Here is a 27,743-nt window from a genome sequence, read left to right as displayed (position 1 = left end):
CATCACTGCACAGCAGTTTACACACAAGTGGGGGAGTGGAGAGGGAGTAGAAAAGAGGGGAAAGAGGTGGAGAAGCAGAAGGGCCAGCCCTGCCAGCCCTGGGACCTGCCCTGGCCGGCTCCTGCCACTCCTCCTCAGGAACAGTCAGCTCAGTCTGGCTACTGCGACCCCCCACAGTCTGTGAGCTGTGCCCCTCAGCCCGTTCTGCTCAGACCCCCACAGTCTGTGAGCTGTGCCCCTCAGCCCGTTCTGCTCAGCCCCCCACAGTCTGTGAGCTGTGCCCCTCAGCCCGTTCTGCTCAGCCCCCCACAGTCTGTGAGCTGTGCCCCTCAGCCCGTTCTGCTCAGACCCCCACAGTATGTGAGCTGTGCCCCTCAGCCCGTTCTGCTCAGACCCCCACAGTATGTGAGCTGTGCCCCTCAGCCCGTTCTGCTCAGCCCCCCACAGTATGTGAGCTGTGCCCCTCAGCCCGTTCTGCTCAGCCCCCCACAGTATGTGAGCTGTGCCCCTTGGCCCGCTCTGCTCGTCTGCTGCTGGTCTAAAGCTGCTGCTTCTGTGTAGGTTCCTGGGTGAAAAGCTCTGCTCTTGTTTGTCTCTTTCCTCGCCTGTTGGCTCTACTGTTGCTGGAGTCCAAATGGCGGCTGAGTGAGCAGAGCAGGGTAAATATGGGAGGTTTAAAATATCTGCCCTCCCTGTAAACAGTGCTGGTGCAGACAGCCCTGCAGACTGGTTACCTCTTTATTTTTTGACCTCCAGCTTCCCTGTAGTGACTGATAGGAAGACAGGAGCTAAGAATACATTGTGGACATGCCTTGACCGTGAGTAATGGCTTTAGTGTCCATCAGCGCTGCCAGGCTGAAACAAGGCCGGCCCCACACTGCGCTCCTGCTCGCCCAGCTGAAAATACAAGTGTCACTAGGGGATTACGTTCTGCACAGTTCAAGTGCTCTTGGCTGGGGCCTTATCGCAGGACACTATTGGATGTTGTCGACCGATACGTCTAAAAGGGTGCTGCTCCCAAAGCCCCTGATCCCTCTGGTACAGTAGCCCGGTGGGACCCCTCTGTACAGGCAGCTGTCCCAGAGGGCTGGCACAAAAGATGACCTCGGACTAAAGGCATGGCTGTAAACAGAGGGCAAGGCGTCACAGGAGAAGGTTAGCGACACAAGGAGAGCGCGAGGAGACAGAAGACGAGACGTTTTATTTACAAACCAGATGGGAGTAGTGTTTCGGACGCTGGGCACACTGACGTTGTAGCAGAGGAATGATACGCACAAACATCAACAAGCGTTAGCGGATCGCACAGTGGAATCATAATTATGGTGGCCAATTAGGGATGTTTGACAGATAACCAGGCTCTGTCAGATTGATCTTTGAAACACTCTGAATTGAGTTCTTCACAATACCTGGACAGGCTTTCAGTAAAAAGGTCGGGAAAAGGCGTCACGTCATGACAAATCAGTGTTTCCCCCGGGATTTCAGAAGGCCGTCGTGGGATTTTAAAAAAGGGCAAACCTCCCAACAAAAAATAGCTGATTTTTAAAAACGAGGCTGTAGTCGCTTGGCAGTGTAAATATGAGTATTTTGGCATGTGTATGATCTGTAAAGACTTGTGCGTTTAGGAGCTATTGACCTCAGAAGTCCGAATATGTGAATATGACGCTAACTTTACCGAACTATCGGCCGCTACGCACAGCTGATAGATTAAGGGCAGTGTCGCGGCTTTTGATTGATTCAGGATAAGGGCGAATCGGCCCGCTACGCTAAATAGAGCTGGGGGAAACATTGGAATCTGATTGGTCAAAGTGTCACAACAGGACACAAGGAACAAGTTGAAAAAAGCAGAGATTTCTTCCCCATCCTAAAATATGAGCCAGGTTAATTGTGAGACGAAACACACATTTGAACGATTATCAACACCATGAACCAAACAGTGAAATCCTTCATTCACTTTTGTTCACACACTGCAATCAAACTTTCTGACCCCTAAAGTTACTGTGACATACACAACCAGATAAACAAACACTGTAAATTTAGATTTATTTTCTTAAAAGATATTTATTCTTTTAATGACATGTATAATCCCGACGAACAAATAATCTTGACATCCCGATTGTCTTATGCCAAGATACGTCACAGTCACGTGACAGAACTCTATTGTGGCAGGTTGGAGCGATACCGTTTGTACAGGAAGCAGCAAGTGTTTATTCTTTCGACTTTGCATTTTTATAAACACAAAAATTGTTCACAAATGTTGAGTGAAAGTTATCAGTTTTTGCCAACGTCCCCCAGGGCAATCAGTTCAGATATCAGCGCTATCCAAGAGCTTTTCCATGACTTTAAACTCACTTATAATGGAGAGAGACAGCAATCAGCGCTCAAAGTTCCAAGTCACCTAAAACGTAGTTATTAATTAGTGCTGCTCTACAACTATACAGTCTGCAAGAGAACATGTTCAACTGGGATCAGCTTGATCAAATGTTATAAAGTAAACAAAAATTCCACATCTTAAAAATAATAATAATTCTACCATAACCTTAACTGCCCCAATCATCAACTTAAAGATATGAGCTGTTCTAATGTTGTGATGTCACCTGAAGCCAGCAGAAGAGTGGTGTTACAGACCGAGGCCAGACTGGCGTTCTGAATGATCCGCACAAACACGCAGTCGTCCTCTGCAGATGACATATCTGCTACAGGAGGGGGTCGCCTTACTAAAGCTGCTCACCACAGCATGGAGACAAAGGTGCCAAAATGGCACCTGGCCACGAGGCATACTGAACACGGCTCATGTACATATCTGACGCTGTGAGCTTGTGTGCATTTGTTTAGGAATCTGTTTATGTCCTGGTTAAGAATAGGCCCGTTAGCATGCTGCCGGGGAGACAGTCCATAAGGAGTGCAAAACTGACAGATTGAAAAAGCAAATGAAGGCACCTTTTATTATTCCGGAAATATTTGGTTAAAGATAAATACTGTGCATTTTCTGTATTGTTCTCGTCCTTTAAACACGTCCTTTGCTTTGGCATCTCATGTCTACAAAAAGCACATATGTCATCATCAGTCAGGGATTTCCCACACCAGGAATTGAGTTCGAAGCACCATCTACTTGCAGCAGAAGGAATTACAAAGGAGCAATTAAAAAAAAAAAAAGTTAGCTTGCCCTGACATGCAAATGTAGGCACACAGTTGTAATGAACGTGATTGGAGTCATGCTCAGAACGAGTCCAGTGGCGAGTTATGGCCTCAAAACGCGCCAATGGATGAAAATTAGCTCAAGGCTACAATCTGCCGTGTTTTCAGCACAAATACAATTATGTTCTTTTGCATGCACCAAATAATCTGACAAAAAACAGCACAGGAGACCTTTGGATCTCTACCTTTGATGTCACAAATCAGGGTGAAGTCCAGAAAGTCTACAAATAAAAATTGTCTTTAAAGATGTCTACGAGTCATATTCCATAACACCAAATGGTTCTAAACTCCTAAAGGTTAATGTTTTCATACTTTGAATTTGCATTAATGGCTTCACTAGGAATGTTCAATTTGTTTAATAGCTTCTGAATTGATCTGCAATGACAAGACACGATAGGAAAGTATGAAGTCAAATTCATAGGACACAAAAGAGGTTCTTGTTTGAGGCCAAATGAGAGATTCCCAAAAAAAAATTATAAAAATGCATTCTCATTGTCAGACATTGAAACATGACATGAAATTCCTCAAACTCTTTTGGCTGATGCTCCAGAGTTACGACAAATTGAACGTTGCATCACATCCAAATGAATTATATGAAATGTTTTTTTTTTTTATGATATTTGTCATTTCTCTGCTTTCCTCACAGTAACATGTAAAAGAGGATGTTTAGTCCCACTAGATTCTTACAAAAAGCACAGCATTCAATTCAATACAATTTATTTTTGTGAAGCCCAAAACCCCAGCAGTTCCCTCACAGAGCTGCACATCAGACATCTCAATTTAAAGTCAGTTAGCCTTTAGCTCAGAGGCCAGTTTTTCAAAATAATTCGTTAATATCTAAAATAAAATGGCAATAATGACTTTTAACAAGGCTTTGACCCAAGTTTCTAAATCATCTGTTGCATGGGCATCGAAAGGCAAGGCTACTTACACAGTGCACCTTTAACCAAATGTTTCCCCTGTGCTCCCTGCACCCTGGACCCACCCACCTCCGACTAACATCCAGACAGATGAAATCATGAGTGAGAAATACACCGTCATCTGATCAGTGCACCGTAAAGCTGCACTCTGGGTGATAGGCGATAGTGGTGTGAGCAGGAGTTTATGGGATTATGGGGTGAAGTGATGTGACGGCCCTGGACATGTGTAGAGACGTTATGTCATCAGATCTGTCAGTGCCTCAGCCAGAGTTAGACATGTGACAGGGACCCACAATCCACCCACCACACAGGTACTGTACCAGTGTTCTTGCTGAGGGGTTTTAGCATGGCGGGCCGCCCAGCAAGAACACTGTCTCCGCACATAAACCGATCAAATGCTGACCAGGTACTTTACAGCTGCGAAGGAGTAGATTAGTTCAGACTTTATTTTAACCCGTAGGGAAATTGGTCCTCTGCATTTGACCCATCCTTCAAGGCTGCTGGGGCATCTCCAGATCTTGAGCTCAGCTTGGTCAGGACTACCTTCCCAGCAGGACCTATTGTGCATTGTTTTGGGTTGATGGGGGACACTGGATTGCCTGGAGGAAACCCACCCAGAAACCTGTAAAGCTCCACACAGTCTGGCCGGTCCGGTCTGGCACAGGAGTCGAACCCGCAACATTTTTCCTTAGAGTTATAGACCAGTTTGCTAGTGTTCTCGGCTGCCGCGGTGCCTGTAAGTGCCCTGTGCATGCAGCGAGTCCGTCATTGAAACTAGTCGGGACGTGTGCAGCTGATTAACGATTAGCTAACATGCTATATATAGTCTAAAAGCTTGTTTGTTTTTCCACAGAACGTTTAGCATTCATTTTATGCCACTGTAGAACAAAGAAATACAAGGCAAGAAATAAAACAATTATTTTCAACCCTTTATTCAGGCTATGGGTGTCCAATCATGGGTTGGTCTAGTTTTATCACAAACAAATCCAGATATCAATAATATACCAATATATTTTTACTCGGTTTCCAAAAACACCAAAAATATACATTCTTGAATAAGACCTTTTTATAAAGAGCTGATGTGTTCCTCTCTCTTCTCCCTTTTCTCTTCATATGAGCCCATTCTCAGCAGTTTTTTACATTGTATTGTGAATAGACCCCATGAAGCCAACTCTGAAGCTAACTCACTCATTAGCTTTAGCTCATCTTGGCTTTACGATTTGGGTTAATTGTGTAAAAAAAAAATTAAAGACGAAAAATCCAAGACTAAAAATAATAAAAAAGTTTGTTTGTTTCACAACATAGGATATTGTCTTGGTGATTTGGTGCAAATAAAACAACCTGAATCGAAAAGAGAAACAAACAATTAAAATCTGCTATTGGATAATTGGTTATCAGAAATAAAAAAAAAATAAAAAGAGTAAAAGAAAAAAAAATAACAGAAAATAAAAAACAACCGACGGGTCAAATGGACCTGCAGTGTAGGTGTGGTGGAGGAAGAGGAAGAGGAAGAGGAAGAGGAAGAGGAAGAGGAAGAGGAAGAGGAAGAGGAAGAGGAAGAGGAAGAGGAAGAAGAGGAAGAAGAGGAAGAAGAGGAAGAAGAGGAAGAAGAGGAAGAAGAGGAAGAAGAGGAAGAGGAAGAGGAAGAGGAAGAGGAAGAGGAAGAGGAAGAAGAAGAAGAAGAAGAAGAAGAAGAAGAAGAAGAAGAAGAAGAAGAAGAAGAAGAAGAAGAAGAAGAAGAAGAAGAAGAAGAAGAAGAAGAAGAAGAAGAAGAAGAAGAAGAAGAAGAAGAAGAAGAAGAAGAAGAAGAAGAAGAAGAAGAAGAAGAAGAAGAAGAAGAAGAAGAAGAAGAAGAAGAAGAAGAAGAAGAAGAAGAAGAAGAAGAAGAAGAAGAAGAAGAAGAAGAAGAAGAAGAAGAAGAAGAAGAAGAAGAAGAAGAAGAAGAAGAAGAAGAAGAAGAAGAAGAAGAAGAAGAAGAAGAAGAAGAAGAAGAAGAAGAAGAAGAAGAAGAAGAAGAAGAAGAAGAAGAAGAAGAAGAAGAAGAAGAAGAAGAAGAAGAAGAAGAAGAAGAAGAAGAAGAAGAAGAAGAAGAAGAAGAAGAAGAAGAAGAAGAAGAAGAAGAAGAAGAAGAAGAAGAAGAAGAAGAAGAAGAAGAAGAAGAAGAAGAAGAAGAAGAAGAAGAAGAAGAAGAAGAAGAAGAAGAAGAAGAAGAAGAAGAAGAAGAAGAAGAAGAAGAAGAAGAAGAAGAAGAAGAAGAAGAAGAAGAAGAAGAAGAAGAAGAAGAAGAAGAAGAAGAAGAAGAAGAAGAAGAAGAAGAAGAAGAAGAAGAAGAAGAAGAAGAAGAAGAAGAAGAAGAAGAAGAAGAAGAAGAAGAAGAAGAAGAAGAAGAAGAAGAAGAAGAAGAAGAAGCAGCAGAGCAAGCTTCCACAGATCTAAAACAAATGCTAATATCTAGTACAATTTTGGCTTTACTGGATTATAAAAGAATATTGAGCTAATGGTGGAATAAAAATATATATGGATTCATGATGATTTTAATAGGACAAAAACACAGTGTTAATCTTAAACCTGTGAATATATAACTCATGCGTTTCAGCACTACAAATGACTTATAGGACTCTGATAAGAGGACTTGTTTATTACATTGATGGCTCAAGTTGAAAACAACTTGGGGCAGAGTGAGGTTGGCTATGCCATTGTCATAGATAATGCAGTAGTTAAAACAGGAAAACTACAATTAAGTTAGTAGGCAAAAAGACATTATTTAAAGCTATTTCAGCTATGTTGTCAATCTATAAATGTGCAGGCTACATAAATGACACAGATTCAGTTTATAAATGTATTTGCGTACCAACAAGCTAAATTAGCAACAAAAAGACAACAAACTGAGATCTTACACACAGAAGATAAACAATCAGATTACACAATAATGATAGGCATGCAGTGAAATGCACCGAAGACGGACAAACAATTGTGGGAAAGAAAAGGTGCAACCATTCAAAAGGGATTATGACCTTTAGGTAAACCTATTCTACCAAAAAATTTGAATACGTGACAATATTGAGCCATGGGTGTTACACATGTCTCAAACAGGAGGGAGGTAATACAAGTAAACAGAATAATTACTAAACATTTTTTAGAGCATGTATTATTTGGGCTAAACATAACTCTCAGGGAAATCTCAGAGCCAAAAGAGGGAAATTTCCAATTCAATGTTTAATAGAAATGATGACTAATGATAACCCTCTGAACAATTGTACTAATTGAGATACAATATATCCATTGGCCTCCCCATAGCGAGATAAACCTATATTTAACAAACATGTGGCAAAAATAACTTCACATGTGTTAATATCCCTTTGGCAAATTGACCCCATTTAAAATACTATATGGAAGACCATATAGGTTACCCGATTTAGACAAACTACAAAGCATTCAGTAGATGATGATCAGACGCTAGCAGACTATATGAGAAAAACAATACTAACTAGAGAATGTCAACCAACAAATAACTTGCCCGACAAGCCTTTGTCCCCACAGGTGGGCCAGACTGTACGTGTTGGAGGTGTTCGTGAAAGTCATTAGGAGGAAGAGTTGGTCCAGTCCTAGGTGGGAAGGACCATATCAAGCCCTACTGACGACACCTACTGCTGTGAAAGTAGCAGAATGAGCAGAATCTATGACACTGAAAACTAAGGTCTCTGAATGAGGTGACCTCATCGGCTGAAGAGGGGAAGTCTGACTACAAAGGGGGACAAGTAATTTAGAACTTGTTTGTCTCAATGTCACTGAAGCAGGGAGATCCTCTCAGTTATAGGGGGAACACCCTCATCAGATGACGAAGAAAGTAAAGTCCTTGCAGGAAGTGACGTGCTAGTAACCTCTCCTTCCTCTAGGTGAAACAGAGACTGAAACATCAAGAACTTTTACTTTGAAGAAGAAGAAAACAAGGACGTTTTCAAAACAAGGCGGTATGAAGTCATGGCATCTTCTGGGGTACTCCAGAAGAACAGTTAGTTGTTTAGTCTTTACATGTGTACCTAACTAACTCATGGTAAAGGTACGCTGCACTGATGGCGAAAAGGCAGAACTGCAGTGAGTGTTATGTCTGCTCCTTCATGCCTGCGACATCATAAAGATTCACACTCGTAGGTCAGTTGAGATGATTGCATGAAAGAAAGTCTATGAGAAGTTGTTACAGGATGACACATTAGTATGATAAACAGGAGGGAAATGTTGGATTTATACATTTTATCTTACTAATGTATCATGTATTTTATCTTACTAATGTATCATGTATTTTATCTTACTACTGTATCATGTATATTATGCTTGAACATTTAGTTTGCTTAAAAGTCTAAGAAGTGATTCTAAGTGTGTGAGCGGTTTGCAGACGGAGCAGTTTCTCATGAAAGACGAAAACAGATGGAAATACCTTACTTGCTTCGCAACGACAACTAACTAACTTGTTAGCTTCACTACCAACCGTCTATGTCAACAGTGTAAAGTGCTGAAATGTATTAAAAGTGTGGGCCAGCTGTCCTGTATGTGACCTGTACCAGTGACCTTTTCCACTTAGGGGAAGCTGGTTAATGTGTAACTAAGGTCCTTAATAAAAGGAAGGTGGACGTGGGAGAAGGGCAGAGCGCTCAGAGTGGTGGACTGTCCAGTGTGTGAACTGGAAGCCTTTTCCTCTTTGTCGTTTCTCCCCCGTATTCCACCGGGGTTAAAGATATGGATTGTCTCTAAACTTCTTATTTCTTCTAACGTTGTCTTCCTTCTCAAAGATTTAGTTCTATCAAAACCGCACTAGAATCATATAGTACTCCCTCGAATAAGACTCATTAATATGGTAACTTTCCTTTACGCCTGGAGTAGAAATGGAGGGTTTAGCTGGTAAATCAACATTTTAAGGCAGAATTAGTAGAAACTTTGAAATTTAATTAGACATGTTTGAAGAAATGTGTTTATCTGCACAGTTGGCACTAAGAAAGTCTGGAATCTCCAAATCTCGTGGCAAAGTCCTGGTTTCTCGTCTCCATTCACTTATGATGACTGTAATTAAGAGTTGAAGGGGCGCCGTTTTTGCATATGAGATTTAGACTTCATTTTAAGTTTTTTTTGTATCAATAAAATGTCCACATATGTTGTTTTGAGTGTTTGAAGGGAATATTTTCCAGACTTAAGGACCATCACGGTCATGTTCATCATATCATCTTACCTTTTTCACAATAATAGTCAAAGGATTAATTCAAACTTGACATAGTTCTCTTTAATTTTACTACAGCTCTTCACTCACTCCTCATTCACTCATGATGAGCTCCTTCTCCATTTGATCCACAACAGCTTTTCTGTTGTGACAAGCCTCGAACACAAAACAGAATTCTGCTTCTGAACAAGTTTGTGCTGGTCCCAGTTTGGGCTTTGATTCCGTCTTACTCACACAGCCGTTGTTTAAGATCCACTCATCATTTCTATGTTGTAACACTGCTGTAACTCGTCCCCCAGACGAGCCGTGTGGAGCCACATCTGTTAGCTCATGAAATAATCAAGCTGCAGAGCGCTAATGTGTTTGTAGAGCGTCGGCGAGGGGCCGAGAGGGCGCCGTTTGTGGTGCCACATTTACACCTCTACTGACCACACCCCCCAGGCTCCGGGCCGTTCTAATGTGTGGTGTCAGGTGCAGCCGCCCAGGCATGTCGAGTCGGGCCCCTCAGGGAGACTAGCGCAGGGCCATGTCTAGACAAAAAGGAGACCAAGTAGCACGGGGTCCCCCAAGCCACCAGGGGCCTATTCAATATTTGTAAAAATTCATTCAGTCTTCTTTTTCAATTAAATTTGACTTTTCTTCTATAAGACAGTGGTATAAAAGTGATAGTCAGACTGACCACGCCTGTCCCGCGTAGTGATCTCTGGAGAAGTGAGTCCCACGAGTGGCGTGTCTCATCAGATGTGGTCCTTCATCTGGATTGATGGACCACACCTCGGAATACCATCTGATAAAAGACACGCTACAATATCTGACAAAGGTGGAAGTCCCGCAGCTGAAACATGTCAGGTAAATAAGCCATCACTTGTATACCACTGTCTTATTAGAAGTGAAATTTAAAAACAATTAATCTACAAACTTGTCATGTGGATAGTAAATGTCTGCTGCATTTTTGTTTAAGTTGATTTCAAAATGTCACAATATTTTTCTTTAGGTTAAAAGAGGCTGTAGCGGATTATTTTCACGTAATTCTTGAGGGAGAGGGGTGTAGGGTCAGAGGGAGAGGGGTGTAGGATCAGAGGGAGAGGGGTGTAGGGTCAGAGGGAGAGGGAGAGGGGTGTAGGGTCAGAGGGAGAGGGGTGTAGGGTCAGAGGGAGAGGGAGAGGGGTGTAGGTTCAGAGGGAGAGGGGTGTAGGGTCAGAGGGAGAGGGGTGTAGGGTCAGAGGGAGAGGGGTGTAGGGTCAGAGGGAGAGGGGTGTAGGGTCAGAGGGAGAGGGAGAGGGGTGTAGGGTCAGAGGGAGAGGGGTGTAGGTTCAGAGGGAGAGGGGTGTAGGGTCAGAGGGAGAGGGGTGTAGGGTCAGAGGGAGAGGGAGAGGGGTGTAGGGTCAGAGGGAGAGGGAAAGGGGTGTAGGTTCAGAGGGAGAGGGGCGTAGGGGGAGAGGGGCGTAGGGTCAGAGGGAGAGGGGTGTAGGGTCAGAGCCGATGAACGATACTGTGAATGCGTTCATTCTGGTGTCTGTGAACAGCATGTTCATTCCCACCTGTCCGCCGGCGAACATTTTCTATATCTCAAATATTCTCTTACATCATCACTTTTATTTCCGTGGTCAATACCAGCAAGCCATACATCATTTTAAAGCTTATTTTCTCAACAAAACGAATATGTCATTGATTTACATTGAATAATATGCCCCAAGAAGCAATTGCCAATAGTTTGTGGGAAAGTCTCAACTTTTACAAACGCATGTCCTACCTGTTTGCCGTTTATGACGAAACGGCTTTAATTCTGTACATCCTTGTACTCAGTCTGTCTGTAAGGCATCATTGAAAAACAATATCCACTTGTATTTTTCCTGAAGTTATACGATTTCGAGATATTGTCAAGTAAACAAACTTTTCTTCGTTTCTGGCCGGACGAGAATGCGCTTGTCCGCCGCATTTCTCCGTCCAAAACAAATGACCTGTTTGACTTATACGATAGTGTTTGACATCGATCTCTTCCTTAGACTGTTTCCTACAGAATGAGACCACGAATTTTTCTGTCACCGGATTTGTTTGCTACAGCCTCCGGAGGAAAAAAATTCGGCGCTTCCGAAGCGCGCGTCCATCTTTGTTTTTAGCCCTTAGCTTCTGCTAACAGGCACGCAGGAGACTTTGAGTGACATATTATTCTAGCCAATGAGGAGACCTTTTTCCTGGTAGGCAGGACAAAGGGCTTATTGACACAGAATCTTCTGTATTCTCGTGCGTAAGGCTCCGGGAAGGCTGTAAAGAGCCAGATTTCTCGGCAGGATTTTGCGCATAACGTTTTCTAGCCTTTTATTAGCCTTTTGGACGTGCATTTTGTTAGATATATGTATTATTATACCAATACAAAAATAAAATGAAAATATTATATATATATATTTTTTTTTTAACCTCTATATGGGAAATTCATGGGTAAACTCATATTTACACATTTTCACTTTTTTTTTTTTTGCGGTTATAATTGCTATTAGTGGCCTACAAAACATCAAAATGTATGTTTTATGATCATAGAGGAGCTAAAATTGTAATAAAACAGTTTGGCACAGATCAACAGATCACTTGTTCCGAATATACAGCACCAAAATGGCTGTTCCTAGAGATCTGAAACTTTACACAGTTGTTGTCAACAAGATAAACATCATGTACAGTGAACAGCATATGCACACAATGAAATATGTCATGCTCAGGACCATTACAAATTGACAATATTCAGGCGAGACTAAAAAAGGATGTTTTGTTTATGTTTGGGCCTCTGTAGTGTAAGTTCTGAAGCCCTGACAGTGTTCATGTGCACATCTGCAGAAACTAGAAGGCCTAAGCTTTCTAATGATGCATCACACTTGCATGTGGAACATAAGATCCTCTTTTAATAAGCAATGCCATTTGGGTCCAACCATTGAACAAAGGGCGAAAATAGGTGGGTGGTAACAGGTTAATGTCATTCAATAAGGTGTCAGATTTCTAGAAACTTCCAGGCGAAAAACACACCGTTAAGTTGCCCAATGCACATCAAAACAAAAAGCAGCATGGACGCGACATCAACAGAGCAGCAAGGAGTCGACCTACGACCAATTACAAGGAGTCGCCCTACGACCAGTTACAAGGAGTCGCCCTACGACCAGTTACAAGGAGTCGCCCTACGACCAGTTACAAGGAGTCGCCCTACGACCAGTTACAAGGAGTCGCCCTACGACCAGTTACGTGAGTTTTATGATAAGGTCGGTGAGGATGGGAACAATCTAACATTTCTGTGCAAACTTTGCCCTGCAAGTTTTCCCTCATGTTTTTGAGAATATACTGTGGGGCTGAAAGCTGCTACTAGGGATGCGTACCGCTACGACGGACCGGATCTGGACTTGTAAAAACGTTTCGGTTCAGGTCCAAAAAAAACGAAACCCCGGTGATTCGGTTCTGGACTCATTAAAAATCTACCACTCACTTTCTATATCCTTTACGTTCTAGAATCTAAACCATCTGAAACCTTCCATAGATCGCGAAATTCGCGCTAGAAAAGACGTAAACACTGACATCGCTGTCAATGGTGCGCCCGGAGCATCAGCGACGCACGCGTCTTCCCCGCGGCAGAAGTTGAAGCCGGCGCGATGAGTTTAAAGATGCGAGAGACCGAACCTTCGGGAAGATCTCTGACTTTATTTGAAGCGTTTGAAGCCGCCGCGTGCGTCGCCGCTTGTGGCGCTCCGTGAGTTAGTTTAAGACGCTTGTTAAAGGAGCGGGTTGTGCTTTGGTTTGGGTGTAAATATTGTAACTTCTCGCTCAAGTCAGTAATGCTGGTTTAGTGCTCACAAGTTGTCACTTTATTTCTTGAACAGAGTTGGTTACTGTTGGCCGTAACCATGGCGATGGAACAGGAACATCAAAAACAACCTCGTCTCCTGAGCCCGCTCTTAGCTCCGCCCCAGAGACCGCACGCACGCGCACTGAGTGAATGAATGAAATAACTGTTATGTTGTGGTGTGATGTAGCATTTATTTAGGTGGGTTAATGTGTAATATACATACTATAAAGGAATATCTTATCTTATACATCTAAGTAAATAAGATAAGATATTCCTTTATTGTCCCACATGGGGAAATTTCATTGGTGCAACGCAGGTAGATACAGAGGTAGATACAGAAGAACAGATCACTTATAGGAAGTCTGAAAAACACTTTCAGTAGAAGATCTCCTATAAATAAATAAAAACTCCCATAGACAAATGAATAAATAAATACATAAATACCATTGCATGTGATCACGACAGTAATTGCACATGAATATGTGTCACGACAGCACATAGATTGCACATGAATTTCACAGTAATTGCACATGAATTGCACATGAATTCCAACAGCAATTGCACATGACAGAATTGCACATGGTTAGGTCAGTATTGCGAGTGTTCAGTACTAACAGTTTTTGTTATAAAGTCTGACAGCAGCAGGAAGGAAAGACCTACGGAACCTTTCCTTCACACAGCGAGGGTGGATCAGTCTCTCACTGAAGCTGCTCTCCAGAGCGGAGAGAGTGTCCTGCAGGGGGTGACACTCATGGTCCAGCATAGATGTGAATCTAGCCAGGACCCTCCTGTCCCCCACCTCCTGCACCGAGTCCAGAGCACAGCCCAGGACGGAGCTGGACTTCTTGATGACTCTGTCCAGCCTCTTCCTCTCCCTCTCTGTGATGCTGCTGCTCCAGCAGGCCACACCATACAGGAGGGCTGATGCCACCACAGAGTCGTAGAAGGTCTTCAGGAGTGGCCCTGTCACTCCAAAAGACCTGAGTCTCCTCAGGAGGTAGAGCCGACTCTGGCTCTTCCTGTACAGTGCGTCTGTGTTATGAGTCCAGTCCAGTTTGTGGTTCAGATGAACACCCAGGTACTTGTATGAGTCCACTCTCTCAATGTCCCGTCCCTGGATGTTCACTGGTGAGGGGGCAGTGGGGTGGCGTCTGCGGAAATCCACCACCATCTCCTTGGTCTTCCCCGCGTTGATGAGGAGGTGGTTCCGCTGACACCAGTCCACAAAGTCCTGCGCCAGTCCTCTGTACTTCGCGTCATCGTCGTCCGTGATGAGTCCGATGACGGCAGAGTCGTCAGAGAACTTCTGCAGGACACAGCTGTCCGTGTCATGTCTGAAGTCTGCAGTGTAAAGGGTGAAGAGAAAGGGCGCGAGGACAATCCCCTGGGGCGCCCCCACACTGCAGGTCCGAGTGTCAGACACACAGTTCCGGGCTCTCACAAACTGGGGTCGGTCTGTGAGGTAGTCCAGGATCCACTCTGCCAGGTCATACTCCACACCAGCCGTCTCCAGCTTGTCCCTCAGGAGCAGCGGCTGGATGGTGTTGAAGGCGCTGGAAAGATCGAAGAACAGAATCCTCACAGAGCTGCCAGGCTTTTCCAGGTGAGAGAGAGAGCGGTGCAGCAGGGAGATGACGGCGTCCTCCACTCCGATGCCAGACCGATATGCAAACTGCAGCGGGTCCATGGCTGAGCTCACGGTGGAGCGGAGGTGGTCCAGGACCAGCCGCTCCAGTGTCTTCATCAGGTGGGACGTGAGAGCCACTGGCCTGAAGCTGTTGAGGTCTTTGGGGCGCGGTGTCTTAGGCACAGGTACCAGACAGGAGGTCTTCCAGACCTGTGGTACCACCCTCAGCTTCAGGCTCATGTTGAAGACATGCTCCACAACTCCACACAGTTCATCTGCGCAGGACTTAAGGAGCCTGGGGCTGATGCCATCAGGTCCTGCTGCCTTCCTCACTTTAATCCTCTTCAGCTCACTCCTCACCTGTGCTGCTGTGACAGTCAGTGGTTGGCAGGGGGACCGTGTGCTGGGGGGATGGGTGAGTCCAGGCGAAGTGGGGAGCTGATGGTCCGGGGCAGATAAGCGAAGAGGAACAGATGCAGGGCATTGTCCAGCTGTGGAAGAGGGAGCATGCAGCTGTGCAGGGGGAGGGGCGGGTGACCGATAAAACCTCAAGAAGTGAGCATTTAAATCATTCACCCACTGTAGATCCCCCTCTGTCTGGGCAGGGGGGATTTTGAAGCCCGAGATGGTTTTCAGGCTCCTCCACACTCCCTGAATGTTCTTTTGCTGCAGCTGCTCCTCCATCCTCCTCTTGTAGCCGGCCTCAGCCTGCCTGATCTTCCTCCTCAGCTCCTTCTGCATAGTCCTCAGCTCCTCCTTGTTCCCTGACCTGAAGGCTCTCTTCTTCTCCTTCAGCAGAGCCTTCAGTTCACGGTTAATCCATGGCTTGTTGTTTGGAAAACACCGCACCGTCCGGGAGGGAACAATGTTCTCAAAACAGAAGTTGATGTAGTCCGTGATGCACTCTGTGATTGTGTTGATGTCCTCCCCATGTGGGTCATAAAGCTCAGTCCAGACAGTGGTGCTGAAGCAGTCCCTCAGAGCCTCCTCGCTCTCAGCACACCACAGGCTGCCTGCGCACGATGGGTTCATACACAGGCCTCAGATGTACAAGGTTGTGGGCCGAGCTGCCCAGGGGAGGGAGGGGGGAAGAAGAATAAGCCTCCTTGGTGTTGGCAAAAAACAAGTCCAATGTTCTATTCTCTCTGGTGGGGCAGGTAACATACTGGGTGTATGTTGGTAGAACAGAAGAGGGAGAAGCGTGGTTAAAGTCACCAGAGATGAGGAAGAGAGCCTGTGGGTGCTGTGTTTGCAGCCTACAAGTGCAGGAGAGCAGTGCTTCACAAGCATTTTCAGCATTGGCAGACGGGGCCACATAGACTGTGATCAAAATCACATGTGAGAACTCCCGGGGCAGATAATATGGCCTCATGCCAATAGCCAATAGTTCAATATCCTTGTTACATAGCTGCTCCCTCACTGTGCAGTGTTCGGGTTTGGACCAGCTCGTGTTCACATACACCGCCAGACCTCCACCTCTTTTCTTCAAGCATTCTCTCGTTCTGTCCGCCCGCAGCAGATGAAAATTGTCCAAACCTACAATAGAGTCTGGTATTTCTGCTGTTAACCAGGTCTCTGTGAAAATCAAGGCGCTGCTGTCCCTATAAATCCTCTGGGACCGCATGAGGCTCGCTATTTCCGTCATTTTATTTTGAAGGGACCTCACGTTACCCATGACTACGGCGGGAACCGACTTCCTGTTTGTCCCTCTCTTCTCTCGGAGTTTACGTCCAGCCCGTCTGCCTCGTTGCGTTTTCCTTAGGATGTCCGCCGGGATAACGTGACGATCTCCGGGTAAGACGACAGTTCTCCGCAGTTTCATGAGTTCCTCCTTTGTGTAAACGCGGTACGGCGCCGGGCGGGGGGCGGGGCCGGAGCCGGGGGACTCAGAGCCAAGACACATCGCAACGACACGACGAAAACACTCAATCCAGCCGAAAAAAGTCAAAAACAGTTGAATTAAAAAACTATTCCAGCGCGTGTCCCTATCGTACAGTAAAAGAAAAAATATACTAATTATATTTACAAAATATAAGAGATAAAGCACAATAAGTGTGAGAAAGAAGAGAGAGCGTTTACACCGGGCTGCCAACTGTACCAGCGCCTTATGACGTTGCAAAATTAAAGAGTGGAAATGTATCTAAGTCAAAGTAATATTGTTTAATTGCTGGATTCATTAATTGGAGCTTATATTTTGTAATAGTATTTGTATTCTACAGTTGTTAAATATGGTCTTGTGTTTAATGCTGTTAATATGATGTATTGTGTGTAGTGTAAAATATTTTCATATTCTATTTTTGATACTGCTAAGTTGATTGATTTATAGTGGTTCTAGTTGACTAGTTGTTATTCTAGTTTTTGAAGGTTTTTACATGACTTTGATGCCAATGGATCTGCAAAATTAAAGAGTGGAAATGTATCTAAAGGCATTAAACTTCAAGTGTGGGGAACAGCCCAGTCAAACCAGTAACACACTTACAAACATAGTATCAGCTGAAACAGCTGCTCCAATACCAATACTCAACTTGCTCTTGCTCAGAAGTTGTTCTAGTAAAACACATGAATGTGTGTTAGCTAGCAGCTTGTGATTTGTAAGTTGTAACTTCTGTTAATAAACAGTGAATAAACCAGATAAATTGAGTTTATTTCAGTCTGCAGTTAAGCCTTGTGTTTGATAGTCGTCCTTGTTCAAGTGTCTTCAACTTAATTTAGCGAAGCAGCTTGTGTTATGCTGTTATGACATTATGCAAAAATGGCATGAGTTCAGCCGGACTCATTAGGTCTGGACCTGAACCTAAACCTCTGGATTCGAATCCGGACTTGAACCTGAACGTGGGTTTAGGTCTGCATCCCTAGCTGCTACTGCTTCTAGTGTGAGCTGAATGGACAGCAACATATGGGGGAAGTCTGTCCCTTCAATGTGAATGTAAATCCTGGGTAAGGATTCAATATTGGATATGAAGATGAAATCTGACATATATTTTCAGCATTAAAGTAATAAAATAATTGCTGCCTGTGGTTGTATATGGGCTTTGGAAATAATTTAGAAACATAGCATAATATTGAAAAAAAATAACTGGACTAGTTCATTTTTGGAGCTGTGAATTTAGTTCTAAATTTTGAATTATGAACTGAACTAGTTCATTTTGAAATTTGTGAACAAAGAACTGAACTAGTTCATGTAGAAAGTGAACTTTCCCAACACTACATGCACCCGTGTCTGGGATGTATGTGAACTATATGTGCAGGTTTGAAAAAGATTAAATTTAATTGTGCCATAAATTGTGTCATTAAATCGTTTTTCTTCTCACAATAACTGTACATCAGGTACAGCACCTTTAAGTAACATCTGGGATTGAATGAATGCAAGATTAAACTAATTTTTGATAATATTTGATACTTTATACCAATTTCAATACCACAATAATATTAATTTTACAAACACAAACATCATACTTTGATCACACATTTGAAGAATGTGGTGGACTTTTCAAATATTAGAAACGTTTTAGAATTAATTTGCAAAAACAGATAACTGAAATTTTTTTTTTTCCTTCAACACATTAATAACCGTAAAGTTAAAGGGATTAGCTCAAGAAGGCATGGAATCATATTTTTATTGCCTCAACATAGATTCAGCTGTTGAAAACAGTTGTAAAAATTGTACACCTTTGACTATTTTTTCAAATTAAACGTTTTTGTTAATGAAGTCTTAACGTTGTTTTAACTTGATAACCTCTGCCCATTTAGCATCATTATTTTAATCATCGTCAGAATCATTCAGATTTTGAAAATAATGCGTGTATGATATATTCCAGGCTGCGAAATAGACGGGGGGCCGGGGGCCCGCAAGCAGTTGAATCTCCGGCGGGCCCGCGGTATGAAATAGGAGGAGGCCGTGCCCCCTCCTCGAAAAAAAAAATCAAGATTTAACTAGTAATTTGTCCATATTCAGGGCATTTTCATCACTTAAGTTTCGTTTTGACAGACATGCCCACTTCGCACGTCTTCTCGATTCTCATTGGCCGAACGGTCTCCGTGATGTAATATCGATGAAAGCGGGCATCTGATTGGCCGCTGCGTTCGTGTTGCGTTCATGTATCCTCGGAAATGCCCGGTCTTATTTACAGGTACAATGTATATATGTTAGTAGTTTATTTTGTAGGACGTGATTTCATATATTTATAAGATCTCCTTGTGTCAAATGCTGTAAACAGTATTTATTTTGTATATAAGAAACATTATTATATTGAATTAAACAGTATTGAAAGATCATGATCTCTGGTTTGTATGATTCAGTATTTGTGCTCTTCATATCAAATAACAGATAAAAGTACTTTAAATTGTTTTACATGCTAATAACCAGGTTTAAAACAACACATTTATCTTGTTCTTATGACGCTGCGATGCCGCGCGCGCATGTGGACCCTGAGGGCCCCTAACTTTGAAAAGATAGGGGCCTGGGGGGCCCCTAACTTAGAATACAGGCTGAGAAATAGATTTTCAATCTGACTTTCAGACTAAAGTTGAAAACTGGACTAGGGTCACCGGTCACGTCCTGGATGTGCTCAAACTGTTTCAAGTCTGGAACTGCACACAGGACACAAGAGTGAGTGAGACATGAGTGAGACATGTTCACCCCCTGGTGGCCACAAGCTGTACACCGCCCCTCCCTCTTTAGTGTTGAAGCATTTGAGGAGCACATTCAGTTTAGTTATGTCTAAGATAGAAATGTCAAGATTGAAATGTCAAGATTATTAAGTTAAAGGATAATCATGATTAATCACACAATGTAATCGTAATCAGACAACAATTAATAATTTTCATTCTGTCAATTCTAGACAATTGGGTATTACTAATTTGGAGTGACTATTCCGATACAGATGCCTTTCCTGTGGTGGTGGAATTCAGAATACAGTAATGTCGGTTACATTTGTCCATGTTTAAGTAAAAGTCATGTTTTCTATTTTATAAATGTCCAACATCATCACCGTCCAGTCGGCTCAGTTCCCATCATCCAGTTCCTTGTTACTGCCTGACTTTACTGCAGCCTAAAGTACACTCCACGGGGGTATGCATTAATCATCTCCATCTTTGAGTCCTGCATCCGAGGTACATTGCTTAAAACAATGGTAATCATGTAAAACACATTGTCAATAAAAACAGTTCTTCGGCATAAAATTTAACATTTTTCCTATATTTGGAAACTATTGGCCCACCCCATACTCCTAAAACATGGTAATGATGAGCCACTTGACAACCACAGCCTCTCCAGCAGTCAGCACATCCCTGTGAGTCATGAGCTCCTTGACACGCACTCGTCCACACATGCACGTCCCAGTGCAGACTAATTAGCAGTGGGAGAATTGAACATTATTGATGTAAACAGGCGCAGATTGTGTTAAAGTGCAAAGTGGTCGTCATCCCCATGCAAAGTGCTTGTTTGTGCCAAGTCGCTCCCCTAATACGTTCCCCAACTCATGCAAGTTCCATGCATATAAACATGTCATGCAAATATTGACATTATTATTGTATAGCACAGGGGTCTCCCATTATATTTTCCAGCGGGCCAGATTTTTCGGAGGGCAAAGGTCCGGGGGCCGGACCACAAAATCACACCACAAATCAACATAGGAATTTATTTTCAGAGAAGGAAAAATATCATAACAATAATTACATGGTGCCCTCAAAACAACGTTGTCTTTATTGATAACTGGAGTGCGTTTTGGGGAAAGCCCGGGCTCATACGCAGGGATGGCATCCATCCGACTTCGGAGGGTACATCCCTATTAGTTCGGAATTTGACCGATAGTCTTAGTCGTGTTAAGTGACCATCTAGGGATGAGCCCCAGGTGCAGAGCAGCAGTTCAAGACGCTCCTCTGTCGCTGAACTCTCGCCCGTTCTGTTACATGTGAAGTGTTCAGATTCAAGACAGATAGAGACTGTGTGTGTCCCTCGTGTCCCTCGTACAAATAATGCCAAAAAGTCACATCTCAGAAAAAATATTTCAGGCGTCAGACCAAATAACTTAAGGAAAATAACAATCACAAATGACACAAATACACAAATGAATAAACACGTAAAATGTGGACTGCTAAACATTAGAGCAATTTCCTCCAAATCGCTCTTAGTTAATGAATTAATTAGTGACTATAACATAGATCTTCTAGCTCTAACTGAAACGTGGCTTCAACAAGACGACTACGTCAGACTAAATGAGTCCGCCCCACCCACCCATGTTAACTTTCAGACTGCCAGGAGCACAGGCCGAGGTGGTGGTGTGGCAGTGATCTCACACTCAAGCCTACTTATGAGCCCTAAAGCTAACAATGCATTTCACTCATTTGAAAGCCTTATGCTGTCGATCACATGTCCAAATATGAAAAACCAAAAAGGAGTTTTGTTCATAGTTCTCTACTGACCCCCTGGTCCCTACTCAGAGTTTTTAACAGAGTTTTCTGACTTTATATCAAACTTAGTGTTAGCCTGGGATAAAATAGTTATAGTTGGAGACTTTAATATCCACGTGAACATGAGTGATGACGCTCTCAGTAATGCCTTCAGCGCCTTGTTAGACAGCATTGGTTTCACTCAGAATGTAAATAAACCGACTCACACTCACAAGAACACTCTGGATCTTGTCCTAACGTATGGAACAGAGATTAGTGACCTCATTGTCCTCCCTCAAAACCCTATATTGTCAGATCATTTCCTAATTACCTTTCAGTTTATTCTTAAAGATCATCCAGTCCCACAAAATAAAGTTATAATGAAAAGGACAATATCTGAAAAATCTATCTCAAAATTCAAAGAAATAATAGAGCCAATATTCAGTGACATGTCATGTGATCCTGCTGAGAACAGTTTTAGTCCCAGTTTAAGTGATCAATGTGTCGACTTGACCATGAATTCTCTGAAGTCTGCTCTTGACGTTGTCGCGCCGTTAAAACAGAAGGTCATTAGGCCAAAGCGCGCCTCCCCATGGTACAACCAAGAACTGCGTTCACATAAACAAAGAGTTAGAAAGTTAGAGGGATTATTTCGTCGCTCTCACACAGAAGAATCCCTAAAAGCATGGAAAAGCTGCCTGCTGTCCTATAAGCAGGCTCTGCGTAAGGCCCAAACCAGATATTATTCAAATCTAATAGAAGTCAACAAAAGTAACACTAAATTCCTTTTCAGCACTGTAGCTAGGCTAACAAACTGTCACAGTGCAGTAGAGCCCTCAATCCCAGCTACACTTAGCTCTGATGATTTCCTCCTATTTTTTAACAATAAAATAAAAACAATCAGAGATAAATTAGATGAAATTACCCCCGCTATTAGCCCTGAACTAGCCCAAGCTGTAAATCTAACGTCCCATATAAATCCACCTGTAAACTTAGAAAGGTTCACAGCTGTTGATCAAGCAGAGATAACTTCAGCCATTATGTCCTCTAAAAGCTCAACTTGTGTCCTAGACCCCATTCCAAGCAGACTCCTCAAAGACATTCTTCCCCTAATTATAGACCCTATTCTTAATATAATAAATACTTCACTCCAAAGTGGCTATGTTCCACAGTCCTTCAAACATGCAGTCATTAAACCTCTTCTGAAAAAGCCTAATCTAGATCCTGACCTATTGGTAAACTACAGGCCTATTTCAAATCTTCCCTTCGTCTCTAAAATCCTTGAAAAAGTTGTAGTAAAAAAGCTTTGTCGCCACCTGCAGGACAATAACTTATTTGAAGTTTTCCAGTCAGGGTTCAGAGCCCACCACAGCACTGAAACTGCACTAGTTAAAGTCACAAATGATTTGTTATTAGCCGCTGATGATGGACTGGTCTCAATCCTGGTTCTGTTGGACCTCAGCGCAGCGTTTGACACCATTGACCACAACATTCTACTGCAGAGGTTAGAATGTGATGTAGGTGTTGGAGGAACAGCCCTCAGCTGGTTTAAATCCTATCTATCTGATAGGTTCCAATTTGTTAATGTAAACCAGAGCTCCTCACCAAGCTCTAAAGTAATTTACGGTGTGCCACAGGGTTCGGTACTCGGTCCAATTCTGTTTACTCTTTATATGCTGCCATTAGGCAACATTATCAGAAAGCATGACACTAACTTCCACTGCTATGCAGACGACACTCAGCTGTATTTATCAATGAAACCTGATCAGAGCGATCAAGTAGACAGACTTAGTACTTGTGTGAAGGAGATAAAAACCTGGATGACACTAAACTACCTGCTTCTTAACCCTGAAAAAACCGAGGTCATTGTGCTTGGACAATGTTAGTGTAGCCTCTAGTTCTACTGTAAGAAACCTTGGAGTCTATTTGACCAGGAGCTCTCATTTAAAGCTCATATAAATCAAGCTTGTAAAACAGCCTATTTCCATTTGCGCAACATAGCCAAAATCAGAAGAATCCTGCCTAAAAGTGATGCCGAAAAACTTATCCATGCATTTGTAACGACTAGATTAGACTACTGTAACTCCCTGCTTGCAGCGTGTCCTAAAAGCTCCATAAAAAGCTTTCAACTGGTTCAAAATGCAGCAGCAAGATTACTAACAGGAACAAAAAGAAGAGAGCACATTACGCCGGTGCTGAAGTCTCTTCACTGGCTCCCCGTCGAGTCTAGAATCAAATTCAAAATTCTACTCTTGACCTACAAAGCCATAAATGACATGGCCCCATCCTACCTCAAAGATGCTATAGAACCATATCATCCAAACAGAGCTCTTCGCTCTCAGAATGCCGGCCTTCTGGTGGTGCCAAGAGTCTCTAAAAGTACTGTAGGAGGTAGAGCGTTTAGCTACCAAGCTCCTGTGTTATGGAATCAGCTCCCGACCCATGTTAAATATGCTGACACAGTCTCTTCATTTAAGTCCAGGCTTAAAACGTTCCTCTTCGAAATCGCTTATGGTCAGACTAGTTAGGAACAGAAACATAAACCCACAGCTTTAGCTACGCTGCCCTAGGAGTAACTATTCTGGGGGAAGTATGACAGCTTGAGCACTATCCTCTTCTTCTTCTGACTACTTATGCTATCAAACAATATTTATTTTTTGATTCCACTTGCAAACTGTTCACCGCCTTCTTTTATTTCTCTCACTCCTGAGGACCTGTGGACCCAGATGCCCCTCCCCTGGTGAAGTGGTCCCTGCCCTGTGTGGACGGTCCCTCATCTGCCTGAGGAGTGGGTCCAGCTCGCCCCCGACGGTCCCTCATCTGCCTGAAGAGTGGGCCCAGCTCGCCTCCGACGGTCCCTCATCTGCCTGAAGAGTGGGTCCAGCTCCAGTCTCCTCGTGTCCGTCTGTCCGTCTGTGAGAGTCGGATCTCTCCTTCACTGAACTCCTCCAGGTTTCTACGCTTTTTTCCCAAAGAGGTTTTTTTTGTAGTTTTTCCTGGCCGAGAAGGAGAGTCTAAGGACAGAGGACCCTGGGACATCGTCCCTCGCCACCACAGACATTGTCTGACTCCCTCGCCACCACAGACATTGTTGATTCATTTCTCCCTGTAGCCCTCAGAGGCAACTGTTGTTGTGATTTTGGGCCTTACAAAAATAAATTGATTTGATTTGATACATTAAAACAGGACAAATGCACAGAAACTAAAGCAATGCAAACCCAGTGTTTATCAGAAACCTGACTCGACTAGTGCAAAGCAGACCTGGACCAAGACCAGGTTTAAACCAGACCAGGGTTTAAACCAGACCAGGGTTTAAACCAGACCAGGGTTTGGTTAAACCAGACCAGGTTTAAACCAGACCAGGGTTAAACCAGACCAGGTTTTAAACCAGACCAGGGTTTAAACCAGACCAGGGTTTAAACCAGACCAGGTTTAAACCAGACCAGGTTTTAAACCAGACCAGGTTTTAAACCAGACCAGGGTTTAAACCAGACCAGGGTTTAAACCAGACCAGGTTTAAACCAGACCAGGTTTAAAACCAGACCAGGGTTTAAACCAGACCAGGGTTTAAACCAGACCAGGGTTTAAACCAGACCAGGGTTTAAACCAGACCAGGGTTTAAACCAGACCAGGTTTAAACCAGACCAGGGTTTAAACCAGACCAGGGTTTAAACCAGACCAGGGTTAAACCAGACCAGGGTTAAACCAGACCAGGGTTTAAACCAGACCAGGTTTAAGACTAAACAAACCATATCTACCAGAAATACATGGATAAATTATAAAGCAGGACAAAAGCAGGATTATTTGTATATATAGTATTTTTTCAACACGCTTTGTGTGTGTGTTGTGTGTGTGTGTTGTGTGTGTTGTGTGTTGTGTCAATGTGTCAATAAATGCACAGCACATACATAACAGCGCAGGTGTGCACGACTGAGCATTCTGCACAAAGCGCAGTGTTGTAACTTAAGCCTACATTGACCCAAACAAATCAGCTAAAGGATGTCAAGATTTTTCTAGTGTTTTTCAATTATCGCCATTATTTCTAGCCACAATATGTCTTTGGTGGGGTTTTTGGCATCTGCAGTATGCCACAGAAATGTCTCCACGTCACGCTGTTGCGCATCCACGTGTCTGTGTGTCAGCGAGCAAGACTGTATAAACGGGCTGAACGACCGGCCCGTTACCCACGGAGAGAAAGTCACGGAGGTGTGGTGTGTGTGTGTGTGTGTTGGACAGAGAAAAGCCCAACGCATTAACAAGCCTCATCTGCAGGCTGAGAAATAGATTTTCAAAGTTAGGGGCCAGGAGGGCCCCCTACCTAAAAAAGTTAGGGGCCCCCTAGCAATTTCAGGGGCCCACAAGCGTGCGCGGCATCGCGGCGTCATAAGAACAAGATCAATGCGTTGTTTTAAACCTCGTTATTAGCATGTAAAACAATTTAAAGTACTTTTATTTGATATGAAGGGCACAAATACTGAATTCCTATAAACCAGAGATCATGATCTTTAATACTGTTTAATTTAATATAATAATGTTTCTTAGATACAAAATAAATACTGTTTATAGCATTTGACACAAGGAGATCTTATATGTTCTGCAGCAGGAATAAATAATAAATAACCTGAGTACAGACACAGCAAGGAGATCTTATGCTTTATAATAAATATTCTGAATCATAATCTTCTTGTCAGGGAACAAATCAAGTATCAATATTGTTCAAATAGTAGCTTGTAAGAGATCTGTTAAATACCAAAGATTGTCAAATAAATACTTGTGGCTTGTTGAATCCTTTGTTGAAAGCCAAACACACTGTGCAGTACAACAATCCTGCTCCTGTCAGACTGATGCAGGGGACAGGTGTGTCCCACCACTCCATATTGTCTGTCCCTTTCAGTCTTCTCATAATCTTTTTTTTTCTTCTTCTGTTCTTCTGTAACTTTTTGTCTTTTGGGTGGGGGGATGGTACTTCCACATCGACATACAGTTTTTGTTGTAAACAACTTTACTCAGTACGCTATTCAGTCTTCACTTTTGCCGGCCAATCAGAAGCCCGCTTTCACGGACCCCGCTCGGCCAATGAGAAGCGAGAAGACTGCGAAGCGGGCATGTCTGTCAAAATGAAACTTAAGTGATGAAAATGCGCCGAATATGGCCAAATTACTAGTTAAATCTTGATTTTAGATACAGGGGCACGACGGGCCCCCTCCTAATTCAAACCGCAGGCCCGCCGGAGATTTGACTGCTTGCGGGCCCCGGGCCCCCATCTATTTCGCGGCCTGATCTGTTTATAATGATTGTCTGTTGTACACGCGATCGTGGCGCACTGAACGACCGGTCCGTTAAACAGGGTGTTTTATACATAGACGGGGGTCCACACTAGTACGAGTGGACAGTGCAAGCTACAGTCAGTAAGAGTAGTTTGGTTTGTTATGCCACTGCTTCACGAGTTTACATGGCAGAGCGGGGCCCGTACCGCTGACGCTACTGCAGCACAAAAGCGGTCGCTCAACAAAAGCCGAAAGTGAAGCCACGCACATGCTCGAAGGAGAGAAGAAAGCAATCATGACTCTAAAACGAATATTGTGACATCTCTAGTATCAGCTTACCGATATAGGAGAGCTGAAAGTCTGACCGCTGCATGTAAAACCATGTCACAATCTGTTGTGTACTTTTACTGAAGACAAAACAGACATGATCAACACTTTGCTATATTCCTCCTACTCCTCGGTCCAGGTAAACGCGTGAACCGCAAGTGAATGTGGCGTGGTTCAAATCCAGTAAGATACAGCCAAATCAAGAATACAATCCAATCCAGCCATAATCATCCTCCTCCACCCATAAACATAAAGTGAAAGCATAAGTACGTAAAGTAAAACTTAACACGAGAATCAGTGTTTGTGTTTGTTTTGAATTATTCATTCATTTTCTCCCGCTTGTTCCAGTTAGGGCGCGCGGATGACTGGAGCATAACCCAGTGACTTTGGGCCTTAGACGAAGTACACCATACTGTCATTTATGCCTGCTGTTATTTTTTGTTGCTATAAAAGGTCAAGAAGAAAAAGCTGTGTGTTTCCGGTAACCCGACCGACCTGAATTTCAAAATAAGGATAACCCGGCCTTAAACATTTTATTGCATATTTACTGGCCTTACGTTTTGAGAATGTCAAATTGTGAGAGAATCCAAAAGCTGCGGGAAAAAGAATCCTCTGTGGGGATCATAAGATATGGAAATTGCCGCACTTTTGATAGGTTTCGTTTTACCTACGGGCGCATCCATGTTTGCAGAAGCAGCCTGCGCAGATGCTCTATTTGGCTGCCATGGCGGGGGCGATATGCACGCCCGGTGTTTCAGCAGTGAAGTTATAGGCCCGCTTTGCTTGTGGGATATAATCATATAATCGTTTTATGAGCATACATCTTTCACAAAGGTGGTGTGAGTACAGCGCCAGATCAAATCGGGGAACTTGCAGCTGTTCAGAGCAGCGACCAAAAAGTGTGGTTTGTCGCCGTGAGCAAACCAGCAAGGACTCGTCACAGAGCGGCGTTGTATTGCCTGATAGCACGTGTGAACGCAGTGAT

At 43.3% G+C, this 27,743-nt stretch overlaps 1 protein-coding gene across 1 annotated transcript in view; it reads right to left on the bottom strand.

Annotated features, from left to right (window-relative positions):
* The window catches only part of uacab (uveal autoantigen with coiled-coil domains and ankyrin repeats b), a 94,417-nt gene that overhangs the window by 33,452 nt on the left and 33,222 nt on the right, over positions 1 to 27,743 (bottom strand). The window lies entirely within an intron of this gene.

The sequence above is a fragment of the Eucyclogobius newberryi genome, unplaced genomic scaffold (assembly GCF_026437365.1).
Source record: "Eucyclogobius newberryi isolate DKJ021-1_F unplaced genomic scaffold, fEucNew1.0.hap1 SCAF_5, whole genome shotgun sequence".
Taxonomy (NCBI): domain Eukaryota; kingdom Metazoa; phylum Chordata; class Actinopteri; order Gobiiformes; family Gobiidae; genus Eucyclogobius; species Eucyclogobius newberryi.
This window is presented reverse-complemented; position numbering and strand designations above follow the sequence as displayed.